The 17,973-nt window shown below is 39.5% G+C and overlaps 1 long non-coding RNA gene across 2 annotated transcripts in view; it reads left to right on the top strand.

Annotated features, from left to right (window-relative positions):
* The window catches only part of LOC113416334 (uncharacterized), an 87,417-nt gene that overhangs the window by 31,633 nt on the left and 37,811 nt on the right, over positions 1-17,973 (top strand). The window contains exons 3-4 of one of the 2 annotated variants that reach the window (XR_003371446.2): positions 10,041-10,189; positions 12,484-13,875. This is a non-coding gene — a long non-coding RNA (uncharacterized LOC113416334). Of the gene's footprint in view, positions 1-10,040; positions 10,190-12,483; positions 13,876-17,973 lie in introns of those variants that run through there. The other variant, XR_015748627.1, reaches the window with a different exon arrangement.

Genomic DNA, 17,973 nt, shown 5'->3' with positions numbered 1-17,973 from the left:
GTGCAACGTGGCGTTGGTGGATGGAGCGAGACATGATGTCCCAGGTGTGCTCAATTGGATTCAGGTCTGGGGAACGGGCGGGCCAGTCCATAGCATCAATGCCTTCATCTTGCAGGAACTGCTGACACACTTGCAAACCTTCTTGCCACAGCTCACATTGATGTGCCATCCTGGATGAGCTGCACTACCTGAGCCACTTGTGTGGGTTGTAGACTCCGTCTCATGCTACCACTAGAGTGAAAGCACCGCCAGCATTAAAAAGTGACCAAACTACCAGCCAGAAAGCATAGGAACTGAGAAGTGGTCTGTGGTCACCACCTGCAGAACCACTCCTTTATTGGGGATGTCTTGCTAACTGCCTATGCTTTCTACCTGTTGTGAAAAATAAGTATAAAATCAGAAAGCAACAGAAGAGGGAAATGCAGAAGAGAGAATTAGTACCTGAGAGACAAGGGGGTAAAAAGGGGAAGGAGAAGATGAGAGGGAAGAAAGAAAGGAAAAGAAGTTATAAAGCAGGGATCACGGTCCGTGGAGCACTCTGTACCGGGCCGCAAAGGAAAAAAATAAAAAAAATGGCGGCTTTCTTCGCCTTCGGTGAATGCTGCTGGGATCGGGATCAAGGACACAAATGAGAGAAGGGGAGGGAGGAAGCAACCGAAGCCTGTCCTGCTCTCTGGCTCAGTGGCTTCGGCTTCCTCCTGCCTCATTCCTCTCTCAGTCGCTCTCTCGCTCCTCCACCAGCCCAGGAAGAAACTGCTTCAAAGAAGCCGGCCGGGGCTGGCTTTTCCTGTTGGCGCAGCTCCTCCGAAAGCGCCCGTCCACCCCCACCCGCCGCCAATCAATCCAGGTTCAATCCAGTGCTCGTTCTGCCTGCCTGCCTGCCTTCGTTTCTGAGCGTAGTTTGGGCAGCTTCGGCTGAGAATAATAACTATTCGCCTCTTTTTCTCAGCCGGCTGCTCCGAAACTACCAGAAACCAAGGCAGGCAGGCAGGCTAGGCAGAACGGAGCACTGGATTGAATCAGCTTGAGCCGGCAGGGCGGGTGGGGCAGGGCGGAGGTGAACCGGGCGCCGGAGAAGCTGCGCTCGAAACCACCAGAAATGAAGGCAGGCAGGCAGAACGGAGGATTGAACCGTGGGCGGCGGGGTGGGGGTGAACGGGCACTTTGGGAAGCTGCGCCGACAGGAAAAGCCACCCTGGCGGCTTCTTTGAAGCAGTTTCTTCCTGGGCTGGTGGAGGAGTGAGAGAGCGACTGAGAGAGGAACAAGGCAGACACCTGAGGGATGAGGCTGAGGGAGGGAGGGAGACACCTGAGGGATGGGGCTGAGGAAGGCAGGGCCGAGAGGCGAGGCTTCTCAGCCGTCCTGCAGGGACTATCTGTCGCTCAGGGTTGCAATGAGGAGGCATTGGCGTTCCCTGAACTTGGTGGTTTGCTGGCAGGCGTTTTATTACCCGACTAGGTAACAACATCAGATGTCACCTAGTCAGATAATGAAACGCTGCAAGCAAACCACTAAACTCGGACACCCCCGGTCCTTGAAAAGTGTTTCTGAGTGAAACTGGTCCTGGCACAAAAAGGTTGGGGACCACTGTTATAAAGGACAGAAGCAAAATATAGAGAAACAGGGCCTATTTAGAGATAATGGGTGAAAACTTAATGGAAAAAGGGATTCTGCAAAGGCACATAAGATAGTATGGTTATATTAGAAGCAGAAATAATTTTAGAAAATATGAAACAATGTATGATTAAAATGTCTGATAAAATAGCTATCGTAATTCAGTGGAATGCTTGTCAATAAATAAATGTAACAAAAGGTATATTTAATGATTTATAAAACATATGTGAAGAGAAATAAGGGAAAAAATAATTATGGAGATTATATGTGTTTTTAAGGAAGTATGATATTTAATTGAAAAGAAGTGTTAAAGATGTTAAGATTTTAATGATTATTAATGATAGAAATGAACTGGAATGGAATGAGGGTTTATAATTACATACATTTACAATCTTTCTTTCTTTTTTAAAGAATATAGTGTGTATTATAAGAATGTACCAAGCAGAATTCGATTGGAAGTTATGTATTATGTATAATATTGAAGGTCATAAACTTAAGGTATATATTGAAGTTTAAATAAGAGTTGAATGGATGTAATTAAAAGATATAAAGGTGTCATACTCCAATTAGTAACTACAGGAGAAAATTTGTTTAATGAGAAAAGATAATATGAAATTGAAACAGAACAGACAAAAGTATAAATATAATTATTTGAATTGAGATGAGATAATCAAAATAAAATTGAGAAAATTAAAAGAGGGGAAAAACTATATAGAAAATGTAAAATAGTATAAGATATGGAATAGAATACAAAAAGGAGCATGAAATTGAGTTTTGTGTCTGTATAAAGAAATTCAACCCGGGACCATGCTATTTTCAAAAAAGATGTTTTACTTGTATTTTGTGTGTGAAAACCCAAATAAAACTTTATTTAAAAAAAGAAGAAGAAGTGGTCTGTGGTCACCACCTGCAGAACCACTCCTTTATTGGGGATGTCTTGCTAACTGCCTATGCTTTCTACCTGTTGTCTATTCCATTTGCACAACAGCATGTGAAATTGATTGTCAATCAGTGTTGCTACCTAAGTGGACAGTTTGATTTCACAGAAGGGTGATTGACTTGGAGTTACATTGTGTTGTTTAAGTGTCCCCTTTATATTTTTTGAGCAGTATATGTGTGTGTGTGTGTGTGTGTGTGTGTGTGTATATATATATATATATATATATATATATATATATATATATATATATATATATATATATATATATATATATATATGTTTTCTGAGGTTCTCATGGTATTTGTATGTGGATCTTTGGTTATTCGGGTTTTCTCCGCGTAAGATTGGAAGTATCTAGGCAACGTTTCGATGAAGTCTCATTCATCATCTTCAGGCTTCTGTCTTCAGCTCTGTGCTTCTCAGAGTGATGTGAGCTTGCAGCTGCTTCTTCCTTTTAACTGCTAGTGGGGGTGTGACTTGATTGGGTGAGGGCTTGGCTGTGTTCTGATTGGGTGGGGTGTGTTCTGATTGGTTGGGGGTTTGGCTGTGTTCTGATTGGTTGGGGGTTGGCCATGTTCTGATTGGCTGGAGATGTGTTCTGTTCAGGTGGGGGCTTGGTTGTGCTCAGGTTGGTCTTAGTTACTGGGGATTTGAGCTGGTGAGCTGTGATCTTGCTGTTTGACTTGAGTTCGTGGTCGTGCTGCATCTTCATGGTGGGGTCAGTTTGCTTCATGTATGGCTCAGAGGGTTTTGAAGTGGATAGTGATGCAGCTGCAGTGCGGCTTCTGGTCTGTGGTCGTGTCTCATCTTCTGTGTGGGTGTGAGTCTGCTTTTTACGTGGAAGTGTGGTGGTGGCATCTTGTGTGATCCTCGTGGGTGTGGGTCTGGTGTCATTCATCATGTTAGGTACTGCGTCTGTTCATGAGGGCAGGTTTCCAAATGGCTGGTAAGCGGGAGGTGTCATCTCTTTTATTCATGCTGTGTGGGCGTTTTTCTATCTCTATGGCTTCTCTGATTATTCTGTTGTTGAAGTGTTCGGTTTTGGCAATAGTTCTGGTATTTTTAAAGTCAATCTCATGTCCTGTGGCTTTGAGGTGTTGGACCAGGGAAGAGGTCGGTTCTTCTTTTTGATTGAGTTCTTATGTTCTTCAACGCGTGCACTTATTCTTCTGTTAGTTTGTCCAATGTATGTGGTGGGGCAGGCGGTGCAAGGGATTTGTATACTCCTTGGTTTTCTAACTCGATTTTGTCTTTAGGGTTTCTTAGGATGGTGGATATTTTCTGTTTGTGCAGAATGCTGTTTTAATGTTGTGTTTTTGGAGGATCTTGCTGATTTTGTCTGTAGTGCCTTTTATATATGGGAGGAGGGCTTTGCCATTCTCTTGTTCTCTGTCTTGGATTTTGGTTGGGGTTTCTTTTTGGATTAGGTGGGTAATCTTCTTTCTTTGGAATCCATTGGCTGTGAGTACGTTGGTGAGAGTGTTTAATTCGGTTTTAGGTGTTGTTCATCAGCTAAGCATTTTGTTCTGGAGATGAGTGTCTCAGCTACGGAATTGATCTGTGCTGGGTGGTGGTGTGAGAGTGCATGTAGATAGCGGTTTGTATGTGTTTTCTTCTGGTAGATGGTGTGTCCTAGGGAGCCATTGGGTTTTTTGTATATCAAGACATCTAGGAAGGAAGTTGATTGTTAGCTTCTGTTTCCATGGTGAATTGTATTTTGGGGTGTAGGCTGTTGAGGTGTGTGAGGAAGTTGTTCAGTTTTTCTTTCCCGTGTGGCCAGATTATGAAAGTGTCATCTACGTATCTGAGCCAGAGTTTGGGTTTGTGATCATATTTTTCTAGAGCTTGTGTTTCAAAGTGTTCCATGTAGAGGTTTGCGATGACAGGTGAGAGGGGTGATCCCATGGGTGCTCCTTCTATTTGTTTGTATTTTTGTCCATTGTAGGTGAAGTATGTATTGGATAGACAGTGGTTGGTCAGATCTAGGATGTGCTGGGGAGGGTTGTATTTGTTTTGGATGGCTGTCAAGGCTTTTTTTATTGGCACTTGGGTGAAGAGGGATATGACATCGAAGCTCACTAGTAGGTCGCTGGGTTGTAAGTTTTGTTTCTTTATGATCTCGATGAACTGGAATGAGTTTCTCGATGATGAATGACACCAGACCCACACCCACGAGGATCACACAAGATGCCACCACCACACTTCCACGTAAAAAGCAGACTCACACCCACACAGAAGATGAGACACGACCACAGACCAGAAGCCGCACTGCAGCTTCATCACTACCCACTTCAAAACCCTCTGAGCCATACATGAAGCAAACTGACCCCCACCATGAAGATGCAGCACGACCACGAACTCGAAGTCAAACAGCAAGATCACAGCTCACCAGCTCAAATCCCCCAGTAACTAAGACCAACCTGAGCACAACCAAGCCCCCACCTGAACAGAACACACCTCCAGCCAATCAGAACATGGCCAACCCCCAACCAATCAGAACACAGCCAAACCCCCAACCAATCAGAACACACCCCACCCAATCAGAACACAGCCAAGCCCCCACCCAATCAAGTCACACCCCACTAGCAGTTAAAAGGAAGAAGCAGCTGCAAGCTCACATCACTCTGAGAAGCACAGAGCTGAAGACAGAAGCCTGAAGATGATGAATGAGACTTCATCGAAACGTTGCCTAGATACTTCCAATCTTACGCGGAGAAAACCCGAATAACCAAAGATCCATATATATATATATATATATATATATATATATATATATATATATATATATATATATATATATATATATATATATAAGATTTAATTATTATGGAGAAGAGTTCTGCTTTCCATTTCTCCTTCCTCTCTTTAGAGCTTTAATCTTCTCATAAACTACGTGTGTATGAGAAAAGAAAATTACATATACTTAAGAATATAATTTAATTAGGGTAAAACAATCAGCATTTGATCTAATTTTCAGCTACTCCGGTAAAATGCTATAAATACATACACTCCTGTACTAATACGGAAAGGGGCTGTGCGCCCAGAAAGTTTCTTGGCAACTTCCGCTGTCTGGTTAGAAAAGGAAGCAAGCAACAACATTTGAACATTCAGTTCTGAGACTTGAAAAATCTCTGGATTTTATTATGGATTCAACAGGGTTTTCATTATGCATGTGCCCAAGTGGAGAGAGTTATGCAATGGGAATACAGTGCCACTGAACATGTTTGTAATTTTACGCATTGTTAAGTAATTGAAATTAGTAGATAATTTCAAATGGTACCCAGAAAACAAATGCCAGGTGGTCGGGTTAGATTAATTGACAGAAAGAACAATGGTGCATCTTGAATTGAGATCTTAATCTATTCAATTGTACCAGCAAATTGTGCTTTTGTTCCACAAAGTTTAATGGCTGGTTACATATTTAAGTAGATGTCAGGTCTTGTGGGCATTGCAAACGTGTCTCCAAGCAATTCCACATTCTGCTCCTGTCACAAATATCCCATGTTTAAGGGCTTTATAAACTGCTAACAGATTAGGTAGCGATGAAAGCATTGTATACAGTCTTTTCCAGGTAGGGACTTATAATAGAATCGTACTATATAAAAATTATGGAGATAATAATAAAACATTTGCATTCAATATCAAAATGGAGAGTTCTGTGTGAATGGCGAGCATGTGAATGTCCATTTGCACAATGGGGGACGTGTGTGCCCACTGTGGAAATGTAATATGTGTGCATGTGCTTGCCCATTATTCGGGCAAGTGGGGATGTGTGCATATGCACTCACCTATCGCTTCCATGACACAGTTCCAAAGGACTCAGGCCCAGTAGTGGGCCATGGCAGAATGGTTTCAGTGATAATAGTGAAAAGGAACAAATAGTGAAAAGAGGCTGCTTTTAGGCTGGAGAGTCAGTTTGGACTAGTGGTTAAGGCACTGGGCTACTAAGCAAAAGACTGTGAATTCAAGTCCCACCTTGCCCATGAAAGCCAGCTGGGTAACTTTGGGCCAGTGACTCTCTCTAGCCTAATTCATCTCATAGGATTGTTGTTTTGGGGAAATAGAAGGCAGAAGATGTGGTTGCTGCCATGAGTTATTTGTAACAATAATAAAGGCAGGGCATTCAAAAATACATAAATAGTATTGAAGGGTAAAATATATAATCTTTCCAACCTAATGAGTAATTATGGCTTGGTTAGGATGAAAATGGAAAGCAATAATATCTGGAATAAAGTTATATAAAATATCTATTATAATTCTCATTCAACAACTAGCTCCTCTTATAGACTATTTAAAATGGCCAACATTATGCTCGAACTCATATCAGTATAAGGGAAATGCGATTTTAAATGGTCCCAGAGTTATAGTTGAAAATAAAATAATACCAGCAATACTGGAATAAGCCATGTCCTACCAGCTGTATTGCCATCTGCCAATCACTAAACTGCTCTGACAATATCTCCCCAGAAGCTTTACAGAATTTAGGACAATAGTGATTTTGTACTATTTGTGTATATAAATCCATATACTGTGTATTACTCAGCAATCTTTCCTAGTATACTTAAGTTTATACCAAGGATCTCCTAATCTTTCAGAACTTTTAGTAATTAAAAAAATGATTCCCCCACCCCTGAAATATCACCTCTTCAATCGTAGCCAACTTATATGAGACTCAAGTGTATTGCATGGTATCTGGCTTGAAATAATTTTGTACAGCTTTTTCTTTTCATTTTGCTTGCTTGTCTCAGATTTTGCTTTGCTTGTCTCAGATCACCCTAGTCTTTAGTGTGCTAACATATGCAAATGTAAGCAAGAATGCTACATAACTTGGTGATGAAGAAAATGATATAAAATTGTAAATGGCACTCTAAGATTGATTAAAAACAGCATGCAATACGCATTCATGTCTGCAGAAATATTTTGACAACAATAAATGCCAATTCTAACATTAGCCTGCTTCATTTTAACTAGTAAAAAATATCTGCTGTTGCTTTTTAGAAGTTTTGAGTCATGGAATAGGGATAGTTCCTTTTAAAATCTAAACTGAAACTTTCAGATGGTGAGACAAGCACTTGCAGAATGCCAGTTTAATTTTAATGACTGCTATTAGCTTCTGGTATTCCTTCCTTCTGGCTAACTAGCTTCTCAGTTGACTCGCAGCCTAAATGCTGGAGGCTGTCACATGCCAGGGCAGCCATGAACCCTGGGAGCTGAGGACAACTGAAATTCTATATCTTTCAGCAGCTGATATAAAGGCTTTAGCACTTAATTACCCAACAAACATGGAAACATTTAATATTTTTCATCATCATTAGTTATTTCCTGATGTTTAGCTGTGTCTTATATAATATCCTGTATGGTAGCTTTGTATTCTACAATCTTTCTATTCCACAATTGCCCTCCTGGATGGTTTAGATCACCACTTCCATCTCCACTTCCAATATACCTATTTTCCCTGCTGGCTAGAGGGAAGTAAGACTGACTCAAAACATTTTGTGCTTGAGACAAAAAACAAGATGTCATCATCTCCCATTCAAATAACTAATGAGATTCACAGTAATGTTGCCTTCATCGATGGAGTCTTCTTTTATTGTACTTTAAAGGCAATGAACCATTTTAGAAACACAGGATATACCATATAGCAGTGGCCCCCAACCTCTTTTGTGCCACGGCCCGGTACCGGCATCACAAAATGATCCGCGGCCCGGTACTGGCATCAGCACGCATGACAAGGCAAGGCGAGCCAAGTGACCAGCCAGCCAGCCGTCCCCCGCTTCTCCCCACCACCTTCAATTCCTCCTTTGTACCTTTGTCGATGGGCTTCGCTTCAGGACGGCTTGGGACGGTCGCTCGGCTAGCCTTGCCTTGGGTGCTGAAAGAATCCTCGCGCCTTAGTTTCGTTTGAAGCCCCCTTCGATGAAACTAAGGCGCGAGGATACCTTCAGGACCCAAACGCCGCTTTCAACCGGAAAATCTCACCCTGAAGCACTTTCTTGTCAAACAAGATGGCGGCGCCCAGCAAACCGGCGGCCCGGTAGGAAATGTTCCACGGACCGGTACCGGTCCGCGGCCCGGTGGTTGGGGACCCCTGCCATATAGTTCTCAGGTGCTTTTTTTTCAGTACAGTGCTGTTCCTTTCCAGAATCTGATGTCAGTAGCAATCTTCTCATTTTTCCATTTGTTTATTTATTAATTAATAATATAAGATACAAAAATACAAAGAAAATAGCAGGAAAGATAGAAGAGGGAAAGGGGAAGGTAAAGTGTAGGAAAAAGGGGGAAAAGAAAGAAAAGACATTGACTTCCAACTGCTTTTGGTGCAGTAGAATAAGATAATAACATCAAACCTAAACTTTTTACTTTTACATAATAGTATAAATTAGCCAGTACTATAACAACAAACCTATCTAATCAGGAGAACCAAAAATCAAAGATTCATTTTTTTCCACCTCAAGCACAAAGTCCGTAAGCGGCTTCGAAGTAGAAACAAAAGTAGTTGTGTTTTTGTCTTTAATCAAAGCAGTCAGTTTGACTAAAATTTTAAATTAATGATTAAACTGCTAATCTTTTCCTAATGATAGAGCTAGTCCCTGGTGATTGTAGGGGGTGTACAAAGTTTATAAAAATATAATATATTTTTATAAACTTCAGCAACTTGGGCCAGGAAGCATGGGGAAGCAATTCTGTGTCATCTATATTGTGTTCACATTCAAATATATTTAATGTAAATATATACATTTTTCCAGTGTTTGCATGATTTATTCCCAATTTCTTGTTATACAGTATAGAATTTCAGATATATGTGCAAACATTTCTAATTTCACAGATCTGAGCTACTAATGCAGACTTGTTTACAAGCCCAATTTTCAAAAGCAAAACTTCCTAGGATTGTAATACTGATGCCTTATACAGTATTAAATCCTGAACTTTTTCAGTATTTGTGTGTCATCTTGAAATGCATACAAAAGAGATCACATTATGCACAGTTCCAAATAATTCAATTACATAAGTAGTAGTAAACATTAGTGAGGCTTGATTTTTATTATTCACTTCAGTAATCATAAGAAGGAATTTGACAACTCCCTAATGTTACAGACAGGATACTTTTGACTTGAATCATTCTTTGTGTTTCTTCAGACACTTGTGTTCAACCTGATTTCCACCATCTGTTAAATGTTAAGGAGCATCAGTGGAACATTTCCTCCCCAAATATATGCCTTGATTGGATAGAGATCCACTATAATGTAGCTTTATTTAAAAAAAAAAAACACCTTTGAAATCTTTTTTCCCAAAACTTTTCAAATTTAAGAAAAAAAAATCAAAAATTTTGAAATATATTTCAGTGGGCAGAAAGCATATTTAGTGAACCAAACCAAAATAGTTTCATAACCAAACTATTTTCAAAATGAGTTTTCATATCTCTGTAATGGAGTGGTGTTCCTCTTTTCAAATGACAAAGCTTAGGATCTTTGATTTTTTTTACAGATACATGAATACCATAAATAAGAATTACCCGATTTACAATGAATTACCAATAGGAGAGGAAAATGAAAGGCAAACCGAAAGGGAAAAGAACCAAAAAGGACAGAAGCAGGAATGTGAAATCTCAGTAATTGGAAATCGGCCAAATTCAGGTAAAGCAATGGTTTTTTTCCATAGTTATTTTAACTGCAACATACCTGTGGCCTATATAGGTTAAGCAGTAAGTAAACAATAGCAATTAAACATATTTCTTAAGATGTAAAGAATGTAACCAAATCAATACCAGCTGGGAATACCTTTAGGCCATCTTCTCCCGTATGAACTTGTCTGTCTGTTCCTGTGTCTGCATTCCTATCCTCCTCTCCTATAAAATTTAACTAAAAAAAAAAGGAGTTCATGAATTTGCCCTATATTGAGCATCTTGGATTCCTAATAAATCTTCTCCACAGTAACCGTGCCCATGCTTTAAGTAGCCATCAGAATTTGGCATTAGAAATAAAACAAGAAGAAATATTGCTCAAATGCTCTGATTTTGAGGAAAAAAATATAGATTTGCCAAATCCTATTCATGGATGGCAACAATGACAGACCTCACAAAGAGAAAATATTCTCAAACCAAACTCTGGCATTCCATGCAAAGAATTGATGAAGTATGATTAGTGATGCTTGACCGGAATGCTCATGGACAGAACAATTCTGACATTCGATTACATCAATATCTTTTTATTCCTGTCATCAGAAGGATGATTCCAAAAAGAAATTTGATTTGGTTCACCTCTAAACTACATCTGATATTAGAACTGTATTAGAGCCATTTAAGGGCGGCTGGAGATTACTTAGTGCTGAATGTGACCTAGTGAGGAGGCAAATATGTCCTGTATATGATAAGATTTTTTGGGGTTTATCTATACTTTATACTCTGCTCCTCAACCTCTCTTTTCTAGGCCTCACAGCCACTCAGATTCCTGCAGCTTTGAGACGGTGGTATTTAAGAGTGGAAAATTGCTGCAGTAAAAAGTTAAATAGGATAAAAAGCTCTGAAAAATTGTAAAATCAAGGATACGTTCATCCATAACTCGTTATAATTTCTTAGTTAGATTAAATATTTTTCTTAATAAAGCAATTTGCTATATAGGAATATTGAATATAAATATTATACTCAAATATTACCCAAATGTTTTTGCTTATTTACTTCCTTGCTTTTTTATTCTTGCATCATTTTCCCCCAAGTGAATTATTCTAGAATAATCCAACAATTGTTGTATCAAAATAACAGTAATGAGGTCAGGCTTTATAAAATTTCTGTGGTGGCTGTGATGTTATAAAAATGCTTTATGTCACTAATTTATTTTCCTTTCTGGCTCTGTAGCTATACTTTTGACCTTTGGTCTTTTTATTATTCAATTTTAAAAGGACACCAAAAGGGCAGGAGAAGGGAAAATGTTACAAATTGTAGCGTAAGCCCTCAGAGAGGGAAACCAAAGTTAGAAAAGCAAGAAAAACGTCAAAACTCTTTTTACAAACCTTCTCTACCATCTTACTTGTACCCAATGTGTGACTCTCAGCCTTTCCAACTCCCATGCCCACCCCCACGCCAAAACTGTCTTTCTGTAGGTAGTACCCGTAATAATAGGCACCTTGGCTACAATCCTAAAACAACTGAAGTACTACTTGAACACCATTGGCATTAACAAAATTACCATCAGTCAATTGCAAAAGGCAGCCTTACTTGGAACAACAACTGTGACAATAACTTTAAAACCATCAAACTTTAACATCTGCTTACCCCAGGTCCTTAGGAAGGACTTGATAGGTGGATGAAAATACAAAATCCAGCCTAAATATTTGGCTGACATAAGCATCATAATGCTTATGTCATTTGATGTTAAGAGAAGCGTGCTCTGGCAGATTATGTGAAAGACAGTGTTGAACCAGCTTTGATGAAGGTCAACAATAGGAAGCTGCTCCTCTACTTGTTGCAGAATACCTTATGCCACCAGACTTGAAATTCTAGACCTAGAAAACCTAGAACTACGCCGCCTTCGGTCCGATCTAAGTATAGTATATAAAATCATACATTGCAATGTCCTACCTGTCAATGAATACTTCAGCTTCAACCATAACAATACAAGAGCACACAATAGATACAAACTCAAGGTTAATCGCACCAAACTTGATTGCAGGAAATACGACTTCAGCAACAGAGTGGTCAATGTCTGGAATACTCTACCTGACTCTGTGGTTTTTTCCCCAAACCCCAAAAACTTTAACCTTAGACTGTCTACTATTGACCTCACCCCTTTCCTAAGAGGTCTGTAGGGGGCGTGCATAAGCGCACCAACGTGCCTACCGTCCCTGTCCTATTGTTTCTTTTATTTTTTTATTTTTCTTATATGTATCCATGTATTCATAACTATGCTTTTACTTATACCTATTATCCTGTAAGCAATTGACAAACCAAATCAATCAATCAATCAATCAATCAATAAATGGCTGACCAACGAAACACTGAAGAAAGAGACAGAAGGCCTGATTTTTGCAGCCCAAGAACAAGCCATCAGAATGAATGCAATTAAAGCCAGATTAGAAAAATCTGCTAATGACCCCAAATTCTTCTGCAAAGAAGCGGACAAAACCATCGATCACATACTGAGCTGTTGCAAGACAATCGCTCAGATTGACTACAAACAACGTCACAATACAGTCGCTAAGATGGTCCACTAGAACCTGTGTCACAAATACCATCTGCCTGTAGCAAAGAACTGGTGGGATCATAAGCCTGAGAAAGTGGTTGAAAATGAGCATGCAACACTACTGTGGGACTTCTGAATACATACTGACAAAGTTTTGGAACACAATACTCCAGATATCATGATTGTGGAGAAGAAAAAGTGTGGATCATTGACATTGCCATACCTGGTGACAGCAGAATCGACGAGAAACAACTTGAAAAAATCACCAGATATTAGGACTTGAAAATCGAACTGCAGAGACTTTGGCATAAACCAGAACAGGTGGTTCCAGTGGTACTTGGCACACTGTGTGCTGTGTCTAAAGAACTAGGCAAGCACTTAAAAACAATTGGCACTGACAAAATCACCATTGGTCAGCTGCAAAAGGCCACCTTACTGGGATCTGCTCGCATAATCCGCCGATACATCACGCAGTTGTAAACGCTTGGGAAGTGTTTGACTAGTGATTTATGATACGAAACCCAGCATAATTATCTTGTTTGCTGTGTACACTGTCATTTTTTTGTGTATAATAATAATTATTATTACATTTAATTATAATAATGCTTATGTCATGCGATGATACCTCTCACCCCATGAAAATAATATCTACCTATCCAGATCCTTGGGAAGGCCTTGATAGGTGGATATAAATGCCAAATTCAGTCTAAACAGCTGGTTGACTATGCAACCAACCATTATAATAATAGCAGTAAACAATTTACAAAGAGAATATTTAATTCTTTGGTTAATGTTTCTGCCTCCAATTCCCTTCCCTCTCATTCCATACACATTGTGGGTTCGAAGTGTGTTTAGTCCTAAAACCCACAAGAAATTCTTTTGAACAGAAAAATGTTGGAAAAAGAAATGTTGAACATTTTTACTTTTATGAGCTGATTTTCCATTCAGCATTATTTCTGCCTGAATCACATATACACACAAGTATAAAAAGTGCGTAAATTCATTGCTGTAGTAGTCTATAATCGCAATTTTTATTTATTTTTGTATTCAGAAAGCATCCTGCTACCAAGTAGGATTTTGGTGAACAAAATGTTGGTGAAATCTGCACTGGTGGACTCTTCTAAGTAGAGTTGATATGACTTTGGTCAAAAAGCTGACCCTTTCCAACAAAATGGCTGATCCTTTCCATCAAAATGACATGTGACATGATTTTATTTGTGTTTTTTAAATTTCTATAGTGACCATGCAGAACCAACTGAGTTGGAGCTGGGAGAAAGGAGTTAATTGCACATCTTCCAATTCAAAGGCAGGGCTTAAGACTCTTCCTATTCTATGTAGAACTTCCTGGTCATTTATCTTAAGACATTATGCTTGAAATGTTTCTGGGAAACATTGCTGGTCAGCTTCAGTGCTTCTCTATTCATGTGATCTCTTCTGAGATAAGAGAAACCCATATGAAATTGCAGTTTTGAGAGGACAAGCAGTGCAATAAAACAGTGTTGAAATTCCAAGTAGCAGCTGGAGGGTGCCAAAGGACAGATCGAATGGCTTGTTGTGCTGATTGCAGGCTTCTAAAAATGCTTGTCAAGGACAAAGCTGTAAACAAACCTGAGATTTCTAGAGCATTTTGGGTCAAGCACTGATATCTGACAGGAAAAAACTAGTTACAGAGAGGTATTTTTATTTCTTAAAGGAAATATTTCTTATACCTTTGAGGAAAAACTTAAGACATTTGTCATGTTTAGTTTTCATAAATATTCATAGCAGGTTCCAATGGAAGAGAATATGTGTAGTTTAGGATTGAATTGTGGAGTCCTGGGGTTATTTGTTTGCTGATGTCTCATTACCCAACTAGGTAAAATCATCTGTGCTGGTGAGTGTGGGATTCACTCCAAATTTATATAGGGCCTTGCTTGGAATTATGAAGGAGGAAATCACTTCCACCAACACTGGCAGGGCAAGCCACTGTGTGTAAACAGAGAGCAAACCCCACACTCACTAGCACAGAGGATGTTACCTAGTTGACAGAGATGGTATTCAGCAGGTTCTGACCAGTTCTGGAGAACCGGTAGCGGAAATTTTGAGTAGTTCGGAGAACCAGCAAGTACCACCTCTGACTGGCCCCGCCCCATCTATTCTCTGCCTCCCAAGTCCCAGCTGATCGGCTGGGTCTTCTTTTGTTGCCCTGCACAGGAAAAAGAAGCTGGAAAACAGGTTAGTGGGGTGGGGAGGGAATGGGATTTTGCAGTAACCTTCCCTCAGGAGTGGGGAGGAAATTGAGATTTTGCAGTATCCTTCCCTTGGAGCGGGTGGGAACGGAGATTTTACAGTATCCTTCCCCTGCCATGCCCACCAAGCCACACCACACGCACCAAGCCATGCCAACAGAACTGGTAGTAATTTTTTTTGAATCCCACCATTGCTAGTTGAGTAATGAAATGTCAGCAAATGAACAATCAAGCGCAGAGAGCACTAAAGACTCCATAGTTCATAGCAGTGGGAAGCAGAATAGGCTATTGAAATAATTCTCCAGGACTATTCAAGTTTGATCATTCAGAAGAGTGTTAAGAATTTTTTTGTAACAATTAAAAATAGCAATAATAAATGACACTAAGAATCTCTACTTTAAAAAAAAGAGTAGTTTTAGTGGCCAGCATTAAAAGAGTACCTCGGTATAATTTACTTACTTTGTTTGGGTTTGACTGAATAATTTGTATATCTATCCTGACCCTACAGGATAGTTAGGCTAATAATATAAGAGATGAGGTGGGCCTTTTCTCAATTCTAGGAGCATGCTACCACACATTACGTTTCCTGTTGCTGACCCTTTCATAAAGTAATTTGAAGCCAGATTGTTTCCTATTCTCTCTTCCTTCTCCTGCTTTCCCTCTTCTTTTATCCTTTCCTGTATCAAGGTTCTGGTTCTTGCTCTTCTGGTGGCCTCAACCATTGTTAACTGATGTAGTGTGTCTTTGATATTATCTCTCCATCTTCTGGGTCTGCCTCATGTTCTTTGGCCTTCTCTTCTTTTTGTATATGCCTTGTAAGGTATGGAATCTCACAGATGAGAAAACCACTTTATTACATTTCCACTACTCTTGAATATGAAGGGAATGCCAGAAGTGTTTACAATAGCCAATAAATATAAAAGTCCAAAAAACATAATCCAAGCAGCATCCTGCTCCCAGTACTACTACAGACTCTGGGCTCTCTTTATTTTGACCCATTCCACATTTTCAGTTACAATGTATGTATCTCCCTTGGCCTTCCATACAGTTTGAGCATGTACTATAAGAAATAGCTGTATAGTCTCCAAACTTAATTTCTTCTTGCACTTAAAAGTTTGTTGCAAACTATGGTCATGAAATGATAGCATGGTTTCATATTTGCAACCATAACTTCATGCTGTTATGGTAGCTAGAGTCAGGGGAAAACTTTGTAAACAATGTGTAAACACTGGCATTGGTATTGGGAAAATGAACTTCAGGGCTAGGAGGTGGGGTAAGATTAGAGTTCCTAAAATACTCACAGAGTCACTTTAAGATGAGGCTGAGTAGCTACTGGTCTAGAGTGCAAAGCTTAGAGGGTGACAACATCACCGCTCCTCCTGAATAATTTTTAAATATATAAATGTTTGTGTTGTTGTGCGGTAGCACCATATACCCTTGACAGAGTACTACCCACAAACTTTGCAGGGTTCCTGTGTTGATAAATAAAAGATTTGCTCCCATTTCAAATAAACTGGAACAGAACCAAAAGAAAAAAAGAGAAATTTCTTAAATATCAATGTCCATTGAGGTCCCCACAATGCACTAAGGTCATTCAGGTTGTTTCTTTCTAATATTCAGGTTCACATAAGATTATTGCTTAGAAATACTTGATTAGTATGAAGTTCTACACACCCTTTTACTTCCCAATTAATCTTAAAGTTTAGGAACAATACTGTCAGCCCATGTTGATACCAGTAGTATAGATAACTTTTTTTCCCATCTTTTAGTATATTATATGACAGCTAAAAGAAAACTTGCTGTTTCTTTAATTATGCATAAAATATGACAAAAAAACAACAACCCATAATTGATAAGAGAGAAGAAAGTTGCCACCATAAATTGAGGCATGTTAAAGGGAAGGAAATGGTCCTGTCACATACTGACACCATTTCTTCCTGTGGAACAGGAAATAAAACCCTTTTCATCTACATCTGAAGCTTTCAACATACTGAGCATTTCATGGCTGGAAGAGAAGAGCTGACAGCTAACATGTCTGCGATCTTTCCCCTCTACACCTTCACCTCCCATCTGATGAAATCAGCCAAGAACAGCATCATCTTAAGTAACACAAGAACTTGATTCAAGGTCTTGAAAGGAATTCTCACTGTATCGGGTGTATCTCTTGGCGAAGGCCTTGGGTCAAAGGACTGCAAGCTGTAATAATAAAACCTGGTTACGAATGGTTACCCTGACCCACAGTTGTTGCTGTCACCATAAATTTTTAAACTGCTTAAAATACAGAGAAGATGAAGTGAGGCTTTATTAGTTTCGTGTGTGTGTGTGTGTGTGTGTGTGTGTGTGAGACTAATAATAGAACATAACTGACTGCAATGTTCTGAATGCTTATTTAGGGCTTCTCCTGAGGAACTCTGTGAGGAAGATGTTGAAATACTTTAGTTAAATTGTGGTACTATTAACTGAGACCATACATTTCATAGTTTGCTTCTGGTAATCAGGCAAGGACACTGAAAAAAGTGACTTATAACCATTTTTCACACTTATGACCTTTCCAGAATCCCCATGGTCATATGGTCAAATTTCAAATGCTTGGCAAATGATTCGTATTTATGACAATGCTTTGCAGTGTCCCGTGGTCATGTCATCACCTTTTGCGATCTTTTGACAAGTAAAGTCAATAGGGAAGCCAGATTCACTCAACAATCGTTTTACTAACTTTTAACAACGGCAGTGATTCATTTAACAATTGTGGCAAGAAAGGTCGTGAAATGGGGCAAAACTCATTGAACAAATGTTTCACTTAACAACAGAAATTTGAGGCTCATCTGTAGTCTAAGTTGAGGACTACTTGTATCACTTATTTTGAAAAGCTGTTTGCAGATTGGTAGTGCTCTACCCTGATCTCTGCATAGATCATTGATCATGATCTTGTAGAACAAGAGCAGATCTAATATGGGTGGTCATATTAGATTTCATGCTCAGAGTTCCCTTGACGGATAGCATCTATGGAGAAAG

This window comes from Notechis scutatus, chromosome 3, assembly GCF_049901735.1.
Source record: "Notechis scutatus isolate UNSWTSFEM ecotype Mainland chromosome 3, rNotScu1.2, whole genome shotgun sequence".
NCBI lineage: Eukaryota > Metazoa > Chordata > Lepidosauria > Squamata > Elapidae > Notechis > Notechis scutatus.
Note: the sequence above shows the minus strand (reverse complement) of the source record. Positions and strands in the feature narration are given on the sequence as shown.